We start from the raw sequence: 22,137 nt of genomic DNA, 5'->3' as shown, positions 1-22,137 counted from the left end.
TTTCTTTCTTTCTTTCTTTCTTTCTTTCTTTCTTTCTTTCTTTCTTTCTTTCTTTCTTTCTTTCTTTCTTTCTTTCTTTCTTTCTTTCTTTCTTTTCTCCCTCCCTCCTTTCCTTCATCTGTTTGTTTGTTTGTTTGTTTGTTTCTTTTCAAACTCTTACCTTCTGACTTAAAATTGATATCAAACATTGGTTCCAAGGCAGAAGAGTAGCAAGGGCTAGGCAATTGGAATTAAGTGACTTGCCCTGGGTAACACAAGAAGTATCTGAGAGCAGATTTGAAACTAGATCTTCTGGACTTCAGGACTGATTCTCTATTATGCCCCCTAGCTGCCCCAGGGTCATTTTCACTTATTTATTTGACTTGTTGGATACTTCAGATTTAGAACTGAAATGGACTTCAGAGGAGAATATATAATTATAGAATTGGAATGTATAGAATTACAGAATATATGGGGATATATAATTGCATAAACATTGGTGGATGTGTTCTATTTAATGTCTGCTTGGGGTCTTCATTCTGGTTTCATGTACAAATGTTCTTAGGATGATGTGACTTAGCTGGGTCTTATGCCAAGCTTTCTCTCTCCAGCTAGTTTTCTCCTCCAATGCTTTTCATTGTGTTGTGAAGTGATACAATTCATAATCTTCTGTCACACTCCTCCATAATGTTTAACAAATTGAATTTTTTTAAACCAGCTCTCTCCTTGGCTGCCATGCTGCTCTGTTGATAAGGAGATCAATTGTGTGTTGACTGTTGAGATTTGTGAGAATTTAGGGTGGGTGGGTAAGGGACTTCTTAATGTTTTGTGACTAATTTACTTTGGTTAAACTTCTGAAAAAAAAAGGGTGATATTCAGACCTAATGTTTTTAATCATCTACAGGTCAGTTTTTCTGAATCAACATTTGGTTTACCTCCACAAAAATTTCAAATACAAGGCTAAGTCTGGCTGTTTTTCTGAAGATCAGACTCACTATGTACAGAGAGATTCATCATCATGAAGCTGGCCTTTAGGACATAGATGGATAGATGCATGGATAGATAAATGAATGGATAGAAAAATAGATGGATGGATTGATAGATAAATTGTTGAAAGGGTGATAGCTAGCTAGAACATTTGTCAAGTACTTATTTTGTGCCAGGCATTGTGCTAATTGTTAGGGATACAAATAAACATGAGACAGTTCCTGCTCTCAAGGAGCTTATATTCTATGAAAAGAAATATCACATAAAGGTGGACTGGAAAGGGGAGAGAAGTGTTATGGCTAGTGATGCCTAGGGGAAGGCCTAGAACCATGCAATAAAGTTTAAGTTGACCTGTCAAAGCCTAGGTAGCTCCAGGGACAAAGTCCCATTCTCAGATGATAATGGAGTAGAGATGATGGTCATAGTGGATTGCCACTGGCAATGAGTTCTTTGGCCATGGCAACCCTCAAAACAAAGAAAGATAGAAAATGATCTTTGGTTCTTTATGACTCTTTCTGCTGCTGCAGTAATGCTGGTAGAAGACAGTACTGAAAATCATAGCATTTTTGACTGTCCATAAATGATAACTCTTAGAACTATTTAAAAAAAAACTGCAATAAAGGGGAAATTAAATGGCTCAGTGAATAGAAAGCCTGACCTGGAGTCAGGAGCATCTGAGTTCAAATCTGGCTTAAGATAATTCCTAGTTGTAGCAAGACACTTGCCAATCTTCTGCCTTAGAGCCAATACTTAGATTGATTTTGAGACAGAAGGTAAGGGGACTGTTGGGTGGCTCAGTGTACCGAGAGCCAGGCCTAGAGACAGGAGGTTCTAGGTTCAAATCTGGCCTCAGACACTTCCTAATTATGTGACCCTGGACAAGTCACTTAAGCTCCATTGTATAGCCCTTACCACTCTTCTACCTTGGAACCAATCCATAGTATTGATTCTAAGATGGAAGGTAAGGATTTAAAAAAAAAAAAGACAGAAGGGAAGAGTGTTAAAAATTGCAATAAACAAGTCTTTTTATTTGTTACTTTTAAGGAAAGGCCTTGGGGCTTAACTGGAGACTCCCATGGAAGGGGTAGAAGAGCATCCCAATGAACCCCTAGAGCTCCCTTACAGTGAGGTCAATATGGCAGGGATGTTGTCAGATGGTCTTGAAATTCTTGAGTCCGTGCTGCTGGGCAGCCCAGGCCATTCTGACTTGTTTCACACCCCTGAAGTCAGAGACAAGCAGGGAGGCACTGACCACCACCCAGAATGGTATATTGTCACAGACAAAGCATTTGTGTTCTGTGCAGATGAAGACGTTAGTGTGTGGACATACAACATTAAGCAATAGCTCTAGCAGCAACTACTTACAGGACAAAGTGGCCCCCACAAGGTAGGCCTGCTGAGAGTTCTCTGGGGCAAGAGTTCTTGGGATTATTAGCCAGATGATTTAGTTTTAATTTTGGTTCCAACTTGATGTTTTTTATCTCTGTGTCTGTTTTCTCATCTCAAAAATGAGGACTAAATGATTTCTAAGAGCCTTTCTAGTTTCAAATCTTGTAGTCCTAGAATGGTATCAATGGTTTAACATCACATAATCAGAAATTCCTACCTAGTCCTTCTTTTGGGTAGAAGTGGGAGATGTTCTCTCCTTCTGTCCCCCTTGCCTTCACAGAAATGTTTGAAGGACCAAGTGAAGCATAACAGTGAAGCACCAAATAAAGTTATTATTGCTGTTCATCTCTAGGCCAGGGCTAACCCTGAAGGGGAAGTTAGTGTCTCATGAACAATACATCTAAAGTCTTTTCTTCTTTTCGACAGTTTCTCAAAAGGTCAGATCTCTCAGCCTGAGGCCAAAAGATGAACAAAACCTTAATCAAAACAGCAATGGCAGACCCTACCTTTACCCACCTTGTGGCACTGACAGACACAAACAACACTGCCATCTGAAAGAAACTAGCAGCCAGAAGCAGGGTCAAATAATGGGTTTGTACTTTTAGTGGAGAGAATCATATGTCTGTAACTCTCACAAATAGGCTCTCCTAAGTGAACATTTTCTAAGTGGATAGTTTTCAACTAAGCTCAAATTAAAACATAAAGTGAACTGTGTTTTTGTGTTCTGTGGACATAGAGAGATAAAGCTAACTAGATCTGAGCTTAGACACCAAATAATTGCTTTCCTAACTCAGTGGCCAGGTATCTGATTGCTTTAAGAAAAATCATAGGTCTATTAGATTGGTTGTAAAGGAGATGGAATTTTGAATCCTAACTAGTATCCAGTGAATTATTCTGTCTCCCAATTCTGGAGCACCTATAGACTTTTTAATAAATTAGCACACCATCTATGGCAATAGAATAGAGCCCTTTGACAGTCCTCCTTCAAGTTGGAACACAGACTCATTAATGATTATTCTTTCATTACAATTAAACTGTCCAATGAATCTAGCTCTCTCTGATAGTCTCCAGCCCACATTGGCCAGATGACCACTATGTGATTTCATGGCAAGCAGAATTCTGAATATGGCTGAAAAGTGCTACTTGGGATATTGAAAGACTCAGAGGGTAGAAATACATTTTTATAAGGAAATTACAGGAGTTGTGCTCTGAAGAGAAAAGTAATGCAAAAGATCCCCTTGTTTAACTTTTATACTAGTTGAATATGAAGGGGAAGAAGCATTTCTGTACTTATATATTGTGGGAGAAAAAGACTGAGAGGTTTGTAGTAGAGTCTCACCCCAAGAATGGGAGACTCAAATCCATTCAGTACAGAAACAAGAAAAGAATTTTATTTGAAGAAGTGGTTTGTGATGATATAATAGCTGAATAGCTGGTGGAATAGTCCAGGGGGCTAATCAGTTAGCCTTTGAGCTGATGAATAAGCCCAGGGGCTTGAAGAGTAACCTCTTTGGAGTTGATAGTATGGAGTAGCAGCTCTGTGGTAGAGTGCCAGCTTCCACACTCTGTGGATCAGGGGTGGCATATTTATTGGGGTCTGGGTGTTTGTCATCTCCCATGCCAGGGAAATCTTCACCTTTTCTGAAAACTCTGGAAGGTGAGCATGGCCAAATTCAGGTGGAGATATGTTTTGGGACTCATTGTCATAGGGAATAAGGAGCATGTGCAAGTTTGCGGGATTCTTCTGGAATGCCAGAGTTCCCAGTGCACAGGTTCAATGTTTCCCTCATTGTTCACCTTGTCATCATTTGTCAGTGTGGGAGAGGTCTCCCTTGCCCTTCTGGAATGAGAACTTGGGGGGAGGGAGTGCGGTACAGTGGAAGACCACTATAGGTAATTAGTTATGTCTTTCAGTTCTAAGAACAATATGAGCAATTAATAAAAAAGATTAGGCACAAAGCTGATGCCCAATATAGACTATTATAGGTCCAGTACACAGAATGTGTAATTGATCAGTCTGCAATTCATGCTTGACATGCTGAAACTATAGGTTTTGCAGTTGATGTTTAACCACTGCTAACTGGTGAGAAATAAAAGATTTCAGAGTATGAGGGTCCAGTTCCTATTACTACCCTCACTGCCCTCTGTCAGCCCACATCACAAATTCCTATGGAAATTCATGGGGAAGAAACTATTCAATTCCTTCTTATTTGTCTTTGATATAGCCCCAGAATCACTCCTCAAAAAAGGACAGATAGATCTCTGATCAGACCATAATGTGTTAGTGAAAGCTTCCTGGGGGCTATAAACTGTACTGGTCTGAATATGAATGGTGATTTTGTGTTCCAGTAGGTAGAGGATTTTATAGCAAGCAATACCCAAGGGTCTTTCAGTAACTGTGATTTGATGATTTAGTTCCTAGTCCTTTTTGTTGATGATGAGCAAACAAACATTGGATACATCAGTGTCCTTATTAATAGCAATCTTCTCTCCTTTAAATAGGAGAAAGACCAGAGGTGGTTTATCCTCTGTCTCTGTTGCTTCCATCATCATTCCCCAGCTGGTTCAACTTCTGATGCTGGGATGTAGTGATCCCAGATCTTAGTACTAAATGGGATATTTTTGTCTGGTGACTCAAGTCTACATATTACTGGAGGTCAGATTTGTATTGGTATTAACATTTTTGCTTTAAATGAAATACAAAGGTAAAAAGAAGATGCATCTCTATGGAATAATAGTTCACATATTCTCCTTGAAAAAATAAAGGAATTGCCAGAATTGGTTTTTATTACACTTCCAAAGGCAATGAGAAACAACATTTCATAGGATAGTTGGTTATCTTGTAATCAGTCAGTAAGTAAACATTGATTAAGCACCTACTGGCATAATGGATAACCAGGCTTAGAGTCAGGAAGATCTGAGTTCTTGCTCTCATTGGGCAAATCACTTAACTCCTATTTAACTCAATTCCTCATCTGTAAAATGGAGACACACTGGAGGAAATGACAAACCACTCCAGTACCTTTCCATGACAAGCCAATGGGTCACATAGAGTTAGATACAACTCAACAGGAACAAATTCGCCAGGCACTGAGCTAAGTGCTGAGATTACAAAGAAAGGTTAAAAAGAGATCCTGCTCTCTAGGATCCCATAGTGTAACAGGGGAGAAAATATGCAAATAACTACATACAAATAAACTATATACAGAAAATTTTCTCTAGCCATGATATACTGTACAGAAGGAACACTATAAAGATAACTAGCCTCTATACCAATATTTGTTGAATAAAACATAGAAATAAAGAAAATTTATGAAGAATTCAATAAGACCTTTCTTCCCCTACCCCTGCACCCTATCATCATGATCCCTTCTTCTCAATGATTCTAACGAGAAAGAATCACTTGCTACGCTTTCCGGAGAGGAGGGAAGAGAAAGAACAACAGGGAAGAGGGGCTTCCTTTAACAGTCTGTTGAAGGAGTAGAGCCAATTTTCTCACATAAATCTGATCCAGCCTTTCTCTTCCTTCAGACACAAGAGAATCATCCAGAGTTTGTTCAAAGTGTCAACTCTTTCATACTGTGGTCATCAGAAAGGACCAGGACAAATGTGTTACCAAAAGGGTCTGGCTCCAGATATGCTCCATGAGATATATTCTATCTGGGCTTGCTGGGAAAAGAATTCCTCTAATTACATCGCTATCAAGCTTCTGTTTTAAATACAGGTCTACCCATTTTATATCAAAATCCTTTCATCAATATAGCATGTCTGGGAGTCTTGGCATATTAGAGCCTCCAGAAAATTAAAGTTGAGAGTCATCCAAAGAGCACTGGAAAGATGGGTGTGCTCAGGCTGTGATATATTATAATTAAAGAATTATGTCCCAGAAGTGATAGAATAATACTAACAACAATAGTAACACTTATATAGTTTTTATAATGTGACAGATACTGTGTGTACTAAGCATTTTATAAATACAACCTGATAAATAAGTGTTATTATCATCTCCATTTTGCAAATGAGGAAACTGAGGCAAATAGAGGGTAAGTGATTTGACTAGGGTCACCCAGAATCTGAAGCTAGATTTGAATTCAGATCTCTTTGAGTCCAGGCCCGGCATTCTATCCACTGTGTCATCTACCCGACCCTAAAAGAATATTTTCCAAAAAAATGTATAATTAAAAAAGAAGATGGTCTGATCTGGCCCATGTACTCCATTTTTATGAAGCCAAGAGAACATGAAGAAGACACTTGTAGGACGATAGTAATTCCTGGGCAGATATAGTACTTGGTGAGGCACCAGGGACTCTATGATGATTCAACCTTAAAAGCAGCAAGTTGTCTCTATGGTCACTAGTGTTTGGGGTTAGCTCATACCTGGATCCTAGTTAAGCCAAGTGACAAACCAGACAAGTGATCCTGTGAATATAAGGGCTGAATTCCCCTAAGTGACTTAACTCCATCCCTGAAGCATGGTGCAATGACAGTTAAGACCTTGAAGAACCGAGTGTGACCCTCCCCAATTGTGAGTATGTTCCCCCACAATGAAATTTGCTTGTTCACATTGCTTTGGTTTAATCTCTCTCTGTTCTATTTCTCATTATCTGTCAACACCATGTAACATAGGGAGAGTCAGGGATTAGGATGTCAAGGGAAGTCTAAGCAAGCCTGGATTGTGTTATTGGAGACTCATTGGTATGATCACAGATCCAATGGAACATAGTCTTCAACTTAAAGGAGACCATAGGAGAGGACTGTGAAAAATGTAATTGAAAACAAAACTTAGAATTAAGAAACAAAATAAGCTTATTTTGTCTACTCAGAAAGCCTCCTACTTACTGATTATGAACATCAGTCAAAAGGCATCAGGCTTAGGGAACACTGAATAACAATACAAGAAATAAAATAAATTTTATCTAACAGACAGGAAAAGACTTGTTACTGATTTACAAATAATATCCCAGTTAGCTGACCAGTTAGTCAGACCACTGACTTATTTAGAGCAAAGATGACCATAGAAGAAAGAGTAAAGACGAGATGTAGCATGCTTAGGAGGAAGTTCCAACCTGACCTATTTAAACAAATTACTAATACCAAAAAGGGATAAATGGATAAAGGAACATGTATCAACATAGATTATAAACATTTCCTAAGCAAATTTAGCCAATGTAAATTAATTGGCACAGGGAAGCCAAAAGAACAGAGAAATAAATACTAGGCCTTCTTACCATGTGGAAATATATCAAAACTAAGGACAATAGTGGTTTAGAATATAAATTTATTTGTAAAACCTTGTATATGGATGGTGGATCTTTAAGCAGTTGCACTTCATGAAAAAATGAGGAGTAAATTGAGTAAAATCAAGTTCATAGGACATTTGGTAAGATAATTAACTCAGATTTTACTTGAAACAATTGTGGTATAATTGAAAGAGTATTGCATTTAGGATAAGAGGAACTAGATTTGAGTCCCACCTCTGGAAAAGTCAATTAATGCCTATGGATCCCAATTTCCTCATCTGTAAAATGAGATTGGGATCGATAGCATCTATATGCTGTGTCAAGTGGCTGAATAGGCGACATTGGAAAGAAATCATGAATATTATTATTACTGATAAAAAGAGCTAAAAAGCCCCAATACCTATCCACCAATATGCATACTTTTTCATCGATAGATAATTGTTATAAGGATAATCTTCACCTTCATTAAGAACATCCTGGATAAAACCATGAGAAGGAAAGGCTGGCTTCTATAAACAATCACAGACCATATCTTTTCAGTTTCACTACTGACTGAAAAATCAGGGAATACAAGATTCCCATATGATTATTGTTTGTTAACTTGAAAAAAAAGTATTTGATTAGATAGAGCAAAAAGCCACCTTGAAGCAACTCCTTTAATTAGGTATTTCCCATGCAAATATCAAGATTGTACAAGATTGCTTGAAACTTGTACAATAGATAATTTTGTTCACTGATCCTCTGGATATTAACTTTCAGCTAAACATTAAGCAGGGAGACTTATGCTGAGTGAAGAGTCTGAATGGAAGTAGAATTTCCTAGACATGGAAGTAGAATTTCCTAGATCTGTCTATTCATAGGTGTCATCATGCTGATTATTTCATTTATTTATTTGTTTAAAATAAAAACCCTTACCTAATGTCTTGGAGTCTGTGTATTGACTCCAAGGCAGAAGAGTGGTAATAAGGGCTAGGCAATGGGGGTCAAGTGACTTACCCAGGGTCACATAGCTAGGAAGTGTCTGAGGCCAGATTTGAACCTAGGACCTCCCGTCTCTAGGCCTGTCTCTCAATCCACTGAGCCACCCAGCTGCCACCCCACTGCACTGATTAGATCAACACCTGGGACATCTCTTACTGAGAAACAGAATCCTCCAAACATATTCTTCATAACTATTCACAAAAGAAAAAACAAGTGAAAGAAGAAGCTGTCTTTTCTTGACTATGGTAAGCATACAGATGATCAACCCACAGAGCATGTCCATATATGAGTTTTGGATAGGCACTGAAGATGGACAATGAGCTGGGCTTAGAATTCAATGTAAGGTATAGAATAGACTGATTACATTTGGGAACTATAAAGTGGTTCTTGATGACTTCAAGCTTTTATTTAAAATAAAAACCTATCTTTTTAACACAGCAATTTTACAAGGATGCTGGTGGTGAGGGATGAAATTCCATAGTCTGTGAATTATTGGGCAATGGAGAAATGCTTAAGGGGAATAAATGGGACCCAATATTTTTAACTATTGAAGAAATGGACGGAAGTGGCACAGTAGAAGATATTATCAAAAAATGTATGACCTGAAAAGGACACTCACGAAAAAGGAGCAAGAAATAACCTATGTGTTCCATTACTACATACAGATACTTAAGAGGGTATTGAGTGAATGTCCTGACAAAGATTTTCAGGAGCAAGTGTTTCAGAGAATGTAAGAGTATCGATAGGATGTGGTTGGCATCATGGGAAGTTATATCTATGTAGGAAATCAAATGTGTATAACTGAATTCATGGACCTATAAAAATCTAAAAGGAACAATTTGAAAAGATCAGTTTAGAGTTACTGTAATTATATACATTTCTGTATGATCATCTTTATTGTCTCTTTTCAAATTTGATATTAATTGTGATCTTTCCTTGAATTAGTTGATAATATGGTTATACATAGACACCTGATTCTGAAATGCCCCCAAATGCTATCATATGAACCTAAAAACAAATCCTATTTGAATATTTCATTATGGCATAATGGTGACTCTGGGATTCTGAAGCCAATGTCTTCAGAGCATGAGCTTTGGCAAGTTGTACCAAGCTGGAAAGGCTCACATACAGCTTTAGGTATAGATGAGATCTGTTATCTGAGCAATAGCTTATGTGAGAAACTGATGACCCTTAGGTTGTCTACAACGTGATGAATTTTTTGGTCATGGTAACAGAGGAAATAGATAAGGATACAAAATGACCTCTAATCCTATGTAGACTCCTTTCTGTTTAGTACCAGTGTCAAAATGGCTAAAAAAGAGGACAAAGCCCATTGTTACAGAGTTTTGTATATCATCTATAATCATTAACTCTTGGACCTCTACAGCACAATAATCAACAATCTGTCCAACAATGAGCAAGTGGACACACCAATGGAAGATTTGTTCTATATCTTTATTGACATTCTTTTTATTTATTAAATAAGATAAACTAATGAAGTCATATGTAAGTGGAAAGATGACTCAGGTCATTGTAGTTTATGTACCTGGGATTGTGTATATAGTGTCAAAGAATTCAAAATAGGACAGTGATTTTCTGAAGGATGCAGAAGAATAGGTGCTTTGAAGCCATTTCTTTTTAACCAGGTATGGGAATGGGTGAGGCCAGGAGTGGTATGTGTGTGTGTGTGTGTGTGTGTGTGTGTGTGTGTGTGTGTGTGTGTGTGTAAAAGCACTTTCTAGCTTTGGTCAATTGGATTGCTCCTTCAAAACAAAGTCAATTCATGATTATTCAGGACTGATTTTTCATTATATTAATATTCAAATAAAAAAGAGTACTGCTCTACTCTTTCTGATAATTCCATTGTTTAATAGCTCCTTCATCTGAAGATAAGTTATGTAACCAAGTCAAATGTTCATTGTTATGTAGATTTTACTTGGAAGGGAGAACAGATCCTGTGTTCAGCCTTATTCTACCTAATTCGATTCAATTTGCATGTATTAATTATTATTAAGCTCCATGAAATGGAGATATTTTATTTTGGACTTTGTATTCCCAGCACATTGTAAACCTTTCCATCCCCCTTAGTTCATATGAAGGGAAATAAATTCTACCCCTCCCACCCCCAACAGAAGAGTAAATTGCAAATGTTACCCCTTCTTACCTGTGGAGTTTGCCTCATAATGTTGCCACATCATTCCCTTAATGCTAACTATACTCAGTTCCCATTTCTCCCTCTTCATTCTGTGACTCCCTCCCCGATGACTTTTATTTTGACTCTTTCACATTCCCAAAGGTGAGCAGGGTGGTGGATATTGAAAGCACATCTATCATTTGCCTCTTCTCTTGAATCCTAAGCTGTTTGTCATTATTTTGGCCTCTCTTTTCATACTCTGCCAACCTGATAGACATTCCTCTCTCTCTTATCCAAAACACTGATTATATTGATTTCTTAATTTAGAAGGGAATGGAGAAGCCTACCATGTGCCAGGCACTGTGCTAAACCCTTACAGTATCTCAATTGATACTCATAACAGCCTTGAGAATCCATTTCATGACTGAGAAAACTGAGGGAGGCAAAGATGAAATAAGTGACATGGAATTATGAATGTCTAAGGGAAGATTTGAATTCAAGTCTTCCTGATTCCAGACCCAGCATTCTATCCATTTTTACCACCTCTCTGACTAAATAGATTGAGATTTTTCTCCCTAAATACTATTTCACTTTTTCCATCTATTCTTATCCTGACTTTTTCCATTAAAATTTTCCATTGAATCTTTCTCACTATTAAGATTTTTTAGCTTTCTGATGTTTTCTTTCCATTACTATTGCCTTCTGACGAATAAGAATTTTTAAAAAGAAAATCAAACAACAAACAGAAATACACTTCAACCATACATTGAGATCTTGTCATATGGCCTATCTGAAAACAAACATTTCATTTCTTTCATTATTATCTGGAAGTATTTAGCTTTTTGCTATTTGATCAATTTAAAAATTCCTCTCTGTGTTCTTTTGAAGGAATGATCCAAATTTTTCCCTTTTATTGAATGCCCAGTTATTTCCTTTGATATTTATAGGCAGCTTTGCAAGATGGGTTATTTTGGGCTGCCAGTCAATGGCCTTTGCTCCTTAGAATATCATATTCCAATTTTTACCTTTGATTTCTTTTCTTTTCTTTTTTTAAAGGAGTAATTCTGAGCTATTCTTATTCCTTCTCTTTGGGATTTAAAGAGTTTTTCCTTGTTGCCTACAAGATATATTCTTGGCAGAGACAGGTGGTGAACTTGGAGTTAGGAAAACTTGAGTTCAAATCTAGCCTTAGATACTTACCAGCTATGTGATTCTAGGCAAGTCATTTAAGCTCTGCTTTGGTTGCTTCAACTGTAAAATGGAGATAATAATAGCACCCACCTCTAAATGTTATTGCACAGATTGAGTTTATTAAGTGTTTAGCAAGCACTTAGAACATAATAGTCACTTAATAAATTTCATATTTCCTTTTTTCCTTCATGTTGTAGATCTAGAATTAGATTATAAAATTTTTGGGTTATTTAAACTTGAGATTTCTTTCTATTGGTGTTCTATGTAGTCTCTCAATAAATTTTGCTATTTATTTCCAATCTTTAGGAACTTTTTTCCAGATATTTCCTTGGAACATGGAATTCAAGGGTTTTTTCCCCCATAACTTTTTTTTTGGAACCCTTACCTTATGTCTTAGAATCAATACTGTTTATTGATTCCAAGGCAGAAGAATGATAAGGATTAGGCAATGGGCATTAAGTGACTTGTCTAGAGTCACACGGCTAGGAAGTGTCTGAGGCTAGATTTGAATTTAGGACCTTCTGTCTCTAGGCATAACTTAAAAAAAAAACAGAAGACTTACTGTCCTTAGATTATCTCTTCATATCTTTTCTTCAAGTTCAGTATTCTTGTTTTATAGAACTCTTACATGTTCTTCAAGTTCAAAGGTTGTTTTAAAATTTTTGTTCTATATTTTTTCTTTCTATATTTTTGTGTTCTAATTCTGGCATTTCTATTAAATAGAATTTATGGATATGAAAATTATGAAGAAGTCTTTTGTTTTACATTCTGGTATCTCATTAAACTTGATGATTTCTTCTTAAAGGGCTCTCAAATTTCTACATTTCCTTAATATTTTCAGTAGTTTCTTTGATTGCTCTTTTTTTTTAAACCCTTACCTTCTATCTTGGAATCAATACTGTGCATTGGTTTCAATGCAGAAGAGCAGTAAGGGCTAGGTAATGGGGGTGCACTACAGGGATTAAGTGACTTGTCCAGGGTCACATAGTCAGAAAGTGTCTGAGACCAGATTTAAACCCAGGACCTCCTGTCTCTAGGCCTGTCTCAATCCACTGAGCCACCCAGCTGCCCACTTTGATTGTCTTTTGAACCATTTGCTCTATTGCTTCAGGGAAACTTACAGAGTTTTCTGTGTGATCTTCACCTTCTCCAGAAGCTTCTAACTCATTCTCACCTATTGTGTTTGTCTATTGAAAGGGGTAAGATCTCTTCAAATAATTGTTCACTTTTCCTTAATCAGCTTTTGGCTATTATCAATTACTTTGCTTATTTTTCTGTGGTATCTGTGCTGAAAATGTGTTTATGTAAAATTGTTTGTATGCAGAAGATCCAATGCTCCTGTGATCCCCTTTACCTCCACCTCCTTCTACCCCACTCCAGCTGCTGTGCCTACCCCACAGCCCTTGTGTTCTATTTTCTGTTGTCCTACACCCTCAGGATTTGACAAGATCTATTTTCCTCTGAGTCTAAGGGAGACCACTTGTGAAGTTACTGTGAAGAAATTTTCATTGGCTGCTGTAGAAGGACCTATTTTCCATCTTAACTTGTTTCTCTCTTCTGGTTTCCACTATGCCTTCATGACTGGCTTTCTTCAGTCTTTTGGCAGCCTCAGAGAGTTGGTCCTGAAGGCATCAAGGGAGAATCCCCCAGGATATTGCTGTGAGGACTGTTCTGAGAAGTCTTTGAAGTTGGATCTCTTCTTCACCCTTCTCCAACTCTTTTTACCGGCTCCCTGTTTCTTACCTTGCTTCATGAAATACTTTTAATCAGAAATATCTTTCTGGTCTCTTTTCTCCTCCACTTTCTTGTCATCAGACTCCAAATTCCTTCCCAGCCATCTTCTAGTCTCCTTTTCTGAATAATGGGATCATAATTTTAGAGCTGGATGGGACTTCAGACGCTATCTAGTCCCATCTCATATAATAGATGGGGAACTTGTGGCCAAAGGAAGTTGAGAATCAGAAATGGCCTTGGGATTGGCCCGATTCATGGTCCTCAACTTCCCCTTACTGCCAACCCCAGGTGCCTAAAATCGCAGCAGCTACCTGGCTCTGTAGCCAGTGAACAGTTTATCTGATAAAAAAGGAACTAGGTCTCTTTCAGCTCTGATCCTATGATGATCCAGAGGTGGTTTCAGGTTAAGGGGATCTTCACCAACCAAGGCTCCTGGATAAACTCCAAAGGACCTACTTTAAAAGGTGAGGGACCCAAACTTATTTTATTTTTTAAAATTTATTTTAAAATTGTTTATTTGTTTTTAAGTATTTTTGCATGGTTATATGATTCGTGTTCTTTCTCTTCCCTTTTCCCTCCCCTCTCCCAAAGCCCACAAGGAATTCCACTGGGTTATACATGTATTATCACTCAATACCTATTTTCATATTAATCATTTATGTAATAGAGTAATCTTTTAAAAACCCAAATCCCAAATCTTATACTCATATAAACAAGTGATAAATCATGTTTTCCTTCTGCATTCCTACTCCCACAGTTCTTTCTCTTGATGTTGATAGCATTCTTTCTCATAAGTGAAGGACCTAAAATTGGAGCAATAATGAGAGACAACTTATAGACTATGAGAATTGGACTGTAGGTCTTGGACCAGTGGTACCACATGTAACGATAGTTCCTTGATCTTCAGTCATTTCTTTTCTGTAAGAATTATACTGTGACTGTTCTTTCATTTATCTTCCTGTCATTGGTAAAATTTCTGTATTTGGGACTTTTGACTATTAGCTGCCAACAGGAAACTTCTCACTCATCCACCTCTATATGATTCCTTCTCAGCTAAAATACTGTAATAGTTTCCCAAGTTCTAGAGCACCCCATCTACCAAAGGATTTGAAGCAAATGAAATGAAGCCTGCAGGTTATGATGGAAAATTCATTTTGGTTTTTATTCCCTTGTTTTAGAGAGTATCACTTTCCCCTTGCCTGGGGAAAGTCTTGCTAGGGGTGAGATGAGGAAAGGGGTGTTGGTGATGGTGTGCTCTGATGTCTTGTTAGAGGGTTTGAGAGAGTGAAGAAGGCCTAAAGATGGGTGGGATAGCCAGTCTTTGAGCAACTACAAGATCTCACAGGTATTGGTGCAGGAACAACCTACCAATTGCCAGGAGAGCACCTGGAAACCATGACAGGTCTATATTGGTGGAGCAATCATTCCTGAAATTGCCTTTTGAACAATTGACCCCAAAAGGTTGTTTAATTGGCTCTCTTCTCTTTTCTCCTGGTCTAGGAGAATCTTTGTTAAATCCAAAGCTTACTTGTTCTTTAAAGTTTGTTTATGTTTCTCTTAAACTTGTATTGAAAGTTGGGACAAGACGTATTTCATTATTTTTAGGGAAAAGATAGAGGCAGAGGAAGACAAAAGAAGAGGGGCAGAGAGGAGGGGAAAATAGACTTGGTGGAAGTTTTTGGGATGCTCCTGGCTGGTAGTAATAGAATCCTGAACTTTAAATGAAGAAAGACCAGAGTTGAAATCCTTTCTCAAATACTGACTGAATGTGTGACCCTGGGCAAGTAACTTAACCTGTATTAGTCTCACTATCCCCAATTTTAAAATGGGGATAATACTGGAATCTATCTCACAGAATCATTGGAACGGCAATTGAAATAATATATAAAGTACTTTGGAAATCTTAGTGTTACATAAATGCTTTTGATCAGCCATTTTTCAGTTGTATCTGACCACTTTGAGGCTTTCTTGACAAAGATAAGAGAGTGGTTTACCATTTTCTTCTCCAGATTATTTTACAGATGATGAAATTGAGGCCAACAGAATTATGACTTGTGCAGGATCACAGAGATAGTAAGTATCTGAGGTGGGATTTGAACTCTGGAAGATGAGTCTTGGTGCTCTATCCATGGTGGCATCTAGCTTCCCCCCTAAAAGACTACTTGTTATTCTTATAATTTATATTTTATTTAATTAATAATATTAAATATTAATAAGATAATAAGCCATCACATTTTATTTAATATTAATAAAGTAATATTTAATTATTATATTTTATAAATTCTCTAAGTAAAATAAAAGAATACATGTGGTTTTCCTTTTGGTCAAAGTTAAGCTCAGAACTCATTATGAGCTACCTACTAGTGAGGAATTGCTTGAACTGCCTCAGAATGAATTTTCTGCTACCATTTGAGGACTTTCCTCCCTCCAGAGGGGAGCCATGGATAGTGACCAGAGGGAAAGTCATATCTGGAGGGAGAAAACATTGGAAAGGTGAGGGCCACAGAGAACAGGAATAAGAATCCTTCCTAACCCATCATCTCCTACAGCTGCTGCTCAACAGAATCTTTTCCCCTACTGCAAACAATCCTTCTCAAATATATAATTACATTGCCTTCACTTGCTCCTCACTTTCCCTTTTCAGAACATCCTTTTTACTAGTGTTTGTTGTTGACAGTATGACAATACTTCTCCCAGCAGACTGGACAGATGAGAAAAATTTGCTTTAATGACCATGAAGGCGACCAAAGCAGGTGCAGTGGTACCTAAAGCTTGGTTAGACATCAAAGAAGCCAAATGCTGTTGCCCTGATTTTTGTCTTGCCACTGCACTTGAAGACCTAGAAGAGAGAGTGAGACCGAGATTTGTGCAACTCTGCCTCCTTTAACTCCAATTTATGCTTGAGTCAAATGATACCACCCAGGGATGTCATCTTGGTCCTTTTCCAGCACAAAGGACAACAATAATTTGTTATTGATACCACTACCAGTAGAATTTACCTAATATTTTCTTCTAACCATGTCATTTCCATGTTAAAAAACTTTTGATGGTTAAGAAAAATAGGTTACCAAACAAGATATAAATCTCTTCCTTGGCATTCAAAGCCCTCTACAATATGTTCCCAATCTATTTTCCAGTCTTATTTACCAATACTCCTCTTTACACATTCCATGTTCCAGTCAAAATGTTCCTCTATTTTATCGTGCCTTCTCTCTAGTCAGTTTTCATCTTGGTCTCACAATGCCTAGCAAAGTTCCTTGGATATAATGATTATTTAATACATGTTTGTTTAAGTGGAAGACATTAAAACTAAAATGAAATTTTTGAAGTCATGATTATCATTTATTAATTCATGTACAATTCAGAACTGACTGCAATTTATTTCTAGAACAATAGTAATTTTCATTTTTTCTACTATGGGTATCTTAAATTTATTAATTTTTTTACAACTGGAGAATTAAAAAAATTTATGACAGCTCATAACAATATTATATGAAGCTGACTAATGAACAAAATGCTGAACATGAAACTTTATTAAGTAAACTAAAAAAGCTAATAAAATGAATTCACCTTAGTTTCATGGAATGACTAATAAAGAGACACAGAGAGAGACTGAGGGAGAAAAAGAGAGGCAGGGAGTGAAGGAGAGAGTCACAGAGATGGAAAGAAACACACAAAGGCCCAAATCTCTGTCTTTGCTCCACTTTCCTCCCAATCAATAGCTACAATTCTCAGCTATCCCAGCCTAACAAACCAAGTTCTACCCCAAACCATTTTTTATCTTTTTCCTCACTAATTTTACATTAAAAATGTCTGGGAGGCAAGGAAAAACCTACATAAAGACCTTCGCAAAATGACAGAATTTAAAAGTTGGATGAGACCTTAAAGGCCATCAATTCTGACTGTTTCTCATATCTCTCAGAATGGTTGGTTAGATTATTCAATCAATGATATTTTTGGAAACAAAACAGGAATGATGTAACCTTTCACTTTCCTTAAAGAAAAAGAAACAATATTTCTGATATTCCTTAAAACAGATTTTAAAATCTGGTGGCTGCATATTGGCACACTTTTTAAAAAACCCAAATTAATATATTTTAATATCTTTTCTTTTAAGCTTTTGTTTCCCTCCCACTGCTCTTAAGACAATTAAGCTAAAATTAGTGCAAAGACTCATAGTACATAGATAGGCTTGATCTTTCTCTTTATATACCAGAATGTATCTGTAATAATAGTACTTGCTTGCTACCTGTATGCATTTTTTTTACTGCTGTGCAGAGAGATGAAGAAATAAACATCTAATACATGCATGTACATATATGGCCTGTGCCATATTAATTTTCAAAACCTAAAATGGTGCTTAAAATAGCACTTTAGATAACTCCCCATTCCTCCAGATTTTAAAGCCTCCTCTGGATGATGCTGTTTCCTTTGAAAACAGCCCTACAAAGGATTAGATGAGGTTGCATATATGTCTGCTTGTTGGTTCATTTATGGATGCACTTCCTTAAGAAGTGGTCTTTTAATGATCCCTGTTCCATCTGATAAGATCACAGAATCATAGGGATCATAGGATTTAGAGTTGGAAGGGACCTTAGAGACAGAGACTTATTTTTTCTTCCAAAGAAAATTAAGACGATGAAAGAAACTATCATTTGCTAGAATCTGTAATTGCAACAAAGTGGAGGATGGGAATCACTCATTAGGAAGAAGAAATTTTTGGCTTTTTTTTTCTTTTCTGGGGAAGATAGGTTTATCTGTGTCTAAAAAGGAGACTGACCTGGGGACATGCTCATTTAAATCTGCTATATCAAACCTTTGGGGAAAAATCAGGGTTGGGGATTCTACCCCAGGCTATGTTTTTGTTTGTCATTTAAAAAAAAAAGAAATTAGAAAAAAATATTAGTTCATATTAAAAAAGCAAACAAGTATATAAAACTCCACAAAAAAGACATTGTTAATTCAGGCTAGGGTGTTTATTTTCAAATAACAATCCTGTCTCTGGAGTCATTAAAAGTATAGTTCTCATAAGGAGAGGCCAGGGCCCTCAGCTTTGGAAGCCAAAAAAGTCTGTTCTAGCATTTTGTCATTCTTTATGAGAACAGTGGCCCTGAGGATCATGTTTTTTTAAAAAAAAGTTATCAAGGATTATCTATGCCATCTACTGAAGAGAAGGTTGTAGGCACATATGTTTAGTATAGTTTATACGTTGTAAAATCAGTAAACCTTTCTACCCAACATTTTTTTCTATGATGTCTTTAAAATCCAGATTGGCTTATTGTAAATGGCTCTAAGAAAGATAATTAAAGATCTTTCTTTCCAGGTGTAATCTTTTACCATAAACAGAATACAGATACTAAGACTATATAATAGGAAGATAAGGGTGTATAGCAGAGGTCAGCAACGTATGGCTCTTTCTGCAGGAGCCATAAAGTCCATTTTTTTTCAGGTGCTGTTACAGGAGCGCACACTGTGAGCACTGTACGGCTCTCACGAAATTACATTTTAAAAAATGTGGAGTTTATGGCTGTCACGGCCAAAAAGGTTGCTGACCCCTGGTGTATAGAATATTTAGGGAGGACTAGCACCTCTGGTATGTGGGTTTGCCAAGACCTTTTCAGGGCTGTTCATTCATCCTTGGTGCCATCTTTTACCCAATTTTCATCTATGATTCCAAGAATCCGTAACATAGTCAATGGCTACACTATAGTAAAATTGTCTCAGTAGATGGGCTAATCCAGGATGAGAGTAACTGACAGGCTTCAAACCTATTGGTGAATTTCTTGGGGGGGGGTGTCTACTTCAAGCTTGTTAAGTATTCTTTCAAAATGGGAGGATGAGAACAATTTGTTCCAATGGCTATGAAGATGACTGAAGCAGGCACTGTGGTGCATCTTGGCCAGATGTCAGACACCAGGGTTATTCACTGGTTCCTGGGCCATTGCCAATTATCTTGACTTTGTTTTCAACTGAACTTCCATGACTCTGGAAGAGAGGGTGAAGCTGACAATTCTGTGAAACTCTCCCTTAATTATATTCAGTTCACACATAAGTCAAGAAAGCACCATGTAATGTCACTGCTTGGTCCTCTTTGGAAAAATGAAGGAAAGATAACAACAACAATATGAAGATAATAGTCAGAACCATAAAGTAGCTAGGTGGCAGAGTGAATAGAATGTTGGACCCAGAGATAGGAAGACCTGAGTTTGAATTCTGCCTCATGAAGTTACTGGCTCTCTGATTCTGGGCATGAAAAAGTCCTCAATTCCTCATCAATAAAAGTAAAGGGGTTGGACTTGATGATCTCTAATGTCTTTCCATATCTAAATCCAAGATCCTATGATTATTGATCTAAAGATAAGTGCTATAGAAATTGTATTTCCTATCAATTTAGTTACATTGTCCCTGGGACAAATCAGTAACAGACAGGCATTTACAAAATGTTTATTTGGTTGGGTATCCATATTATACAAATATTATTTACATAAAAGGCAAGAGGTTATTTCCTTTTTTTCTCAAGTTCCCATTTTCTGATGGATCTTAGGTGATATCCAACATCAGATACAGGGAAATAATAGTTTGGAAAATTCTCTTGGCAAGACTGAGCCTATCAAGTTGAAAGGGACTTTAATGGTAATAACAATAAACAGTCCTTGGATAATATGAGTGCTCCCAATGGTCATAATGATCATCAAAAAGCATTCCTTGTCACTTATGAGGGACCAGTGTGTAAACCCACATATGCCATTTGCAAGGCTGTTGGAAGTTTTCTTTCTCAGAAGCTTTTATTCTGAGTCTTTCTTAATATTTGGAATAGATCATATTTTACTTCTCAAGGATCATAAAGAGAAGGAAGAAAGGAATAAAGATTTATAGCACCTACTATACACGAGGTCTCAGATAAGATGTTATCTCATCTGATCCTTCCAACAACACCTGTAAGATAGGTGCTATTATTACACTTAGTTTTACAGTCAAAGAAGCTGAGACTGAGATAATTTGTATCTTTTCCAGGCTCATAAAGTTAGTGTGTCTCAGGCTGGATTTTAACTCAGATATTTCTGAATACCAGGCACAACTCTTTATCTACTACATCACCAGCTGCTCCTAAATGAGCATCTCTTGTCTGTCTCTGCTATTCTATATCCTAACAGACAAAAACTTGTCACCTTTATTGCAAACTTGAAAAATCTGCTGAGGTGTAAAACAGCAGTTAAATCTGCATGTGTGTGTGTGTGTGTGTGTGTGTGTGTGTGTGTGTGTGTGTGTGTATGTTTTCATTTTCTGAATGTTACCAATAAGTATAGTAAAAGTTGGGGCTAAGATAACAGATAAAATGAAGTTCAATAAGTTTTGCATTAGCTTCATTCCCTTTCCTTCCCCAGGAACTCTATTTTATACTTCTTTAAAATTTTTAACAACCCATTTAAGATAATTACACATTAATTATGTAAGGTTATAGGGAAATTGTGAATGAAAGAAGTGAACCTTTTATAGGGAGAAAAGGTTGCTAATTACATGGAATAAGAGTAGAGGCTTATTTTCACCATCTTAATCACTTAATCACTTCACTGTAAAAACCACAGTAGTGGTTTTTATAGTTCTTTGGAGTCTTTGGAAGGAAGTCTAGGAAGGACCTAGATCAGAAATCAGTCAAAGCCAGTGGAAGAAATAGAACCAAGATTTTAGTTTGTATAAAAAAGATCTACATGGGGTATTGTCAGTGCTGAGAGCAAAGTGAGTTCAGAGTCCTATGCGCCTTGCCAGACTATAAGACATGAATAAGTTTGAAAATCCAAATAAAGTTTTGGATTACATGGCCAAGACTGAAGGAATGAAGAGTATGGAATGTTATTAGAGTTCCAGTGTTTAAACCAAGAAAAGAGAAACAGCAGGAAGTTTAACCTGACTTGGAAGACTAGAAGTCATGATCAATATCTGAGGGAGAAGGGATCAAGCATTTATTAAACTCCTACCATGGTGGCTTCAGACAGACACTTCCTAGCTGTGTGACTGTGGTCTAGTCACTTAATCCCAATTGCCTAACCCTTACTGCTTTTCTGCCTTGGAACCAATATGTAGTATTGTTTCAAGATGGAAAGTAATGGTTAAAAGAAATTCATTCTATGGGCCAGGCACTGTACTAAGTGCTTTATAAATATAATTCCATTTGATATGGAAGAAGCAGTTAAATAGGTTATGACTACCCCATGGACAGCTATTTGCCCCTTTATTGCTTTAAAAATTATTTTATTTTTTAATTAATTTAACTATAAATATAATTATAAAATAAATTAATTAAATTAATTCTTTTGCTACATTTTGACACTACAAGAACTTTCCAACAAATGCCCAAATAGCCCCCTCTCCAACAAAATCAATTCTCCATAGTTAAGCAAAAAACTACATAATTGCATGATTGTGACTGATAGTATGTGCAACTTTCTATTTTTATAGTTTACTTGTTAGCAGATAGGAAGCTTAGAGAGGTCAGAGAGAGAG

This window comes from Gracilinanus agilis, chromosome 1 (assembly GCF_016433145.1).
Source record: "Gracilinanus agilis isolate LMUSP501 chromosome 1, AgileGrace, whole genome shotgun sequence".
Classification (NCBI taxonomy): domain Eukaryota; kingdom Metazoa; phylum Chordata; class Mammalia; order Didelphimorphia; family Didelphidae; genus Gracilinanus; species Gracilinanus agilis.
The sequence above is the reverse complement of the archived record's forward strand: the minus strand, read 5'-3'. Positions refer to the sequence as shown.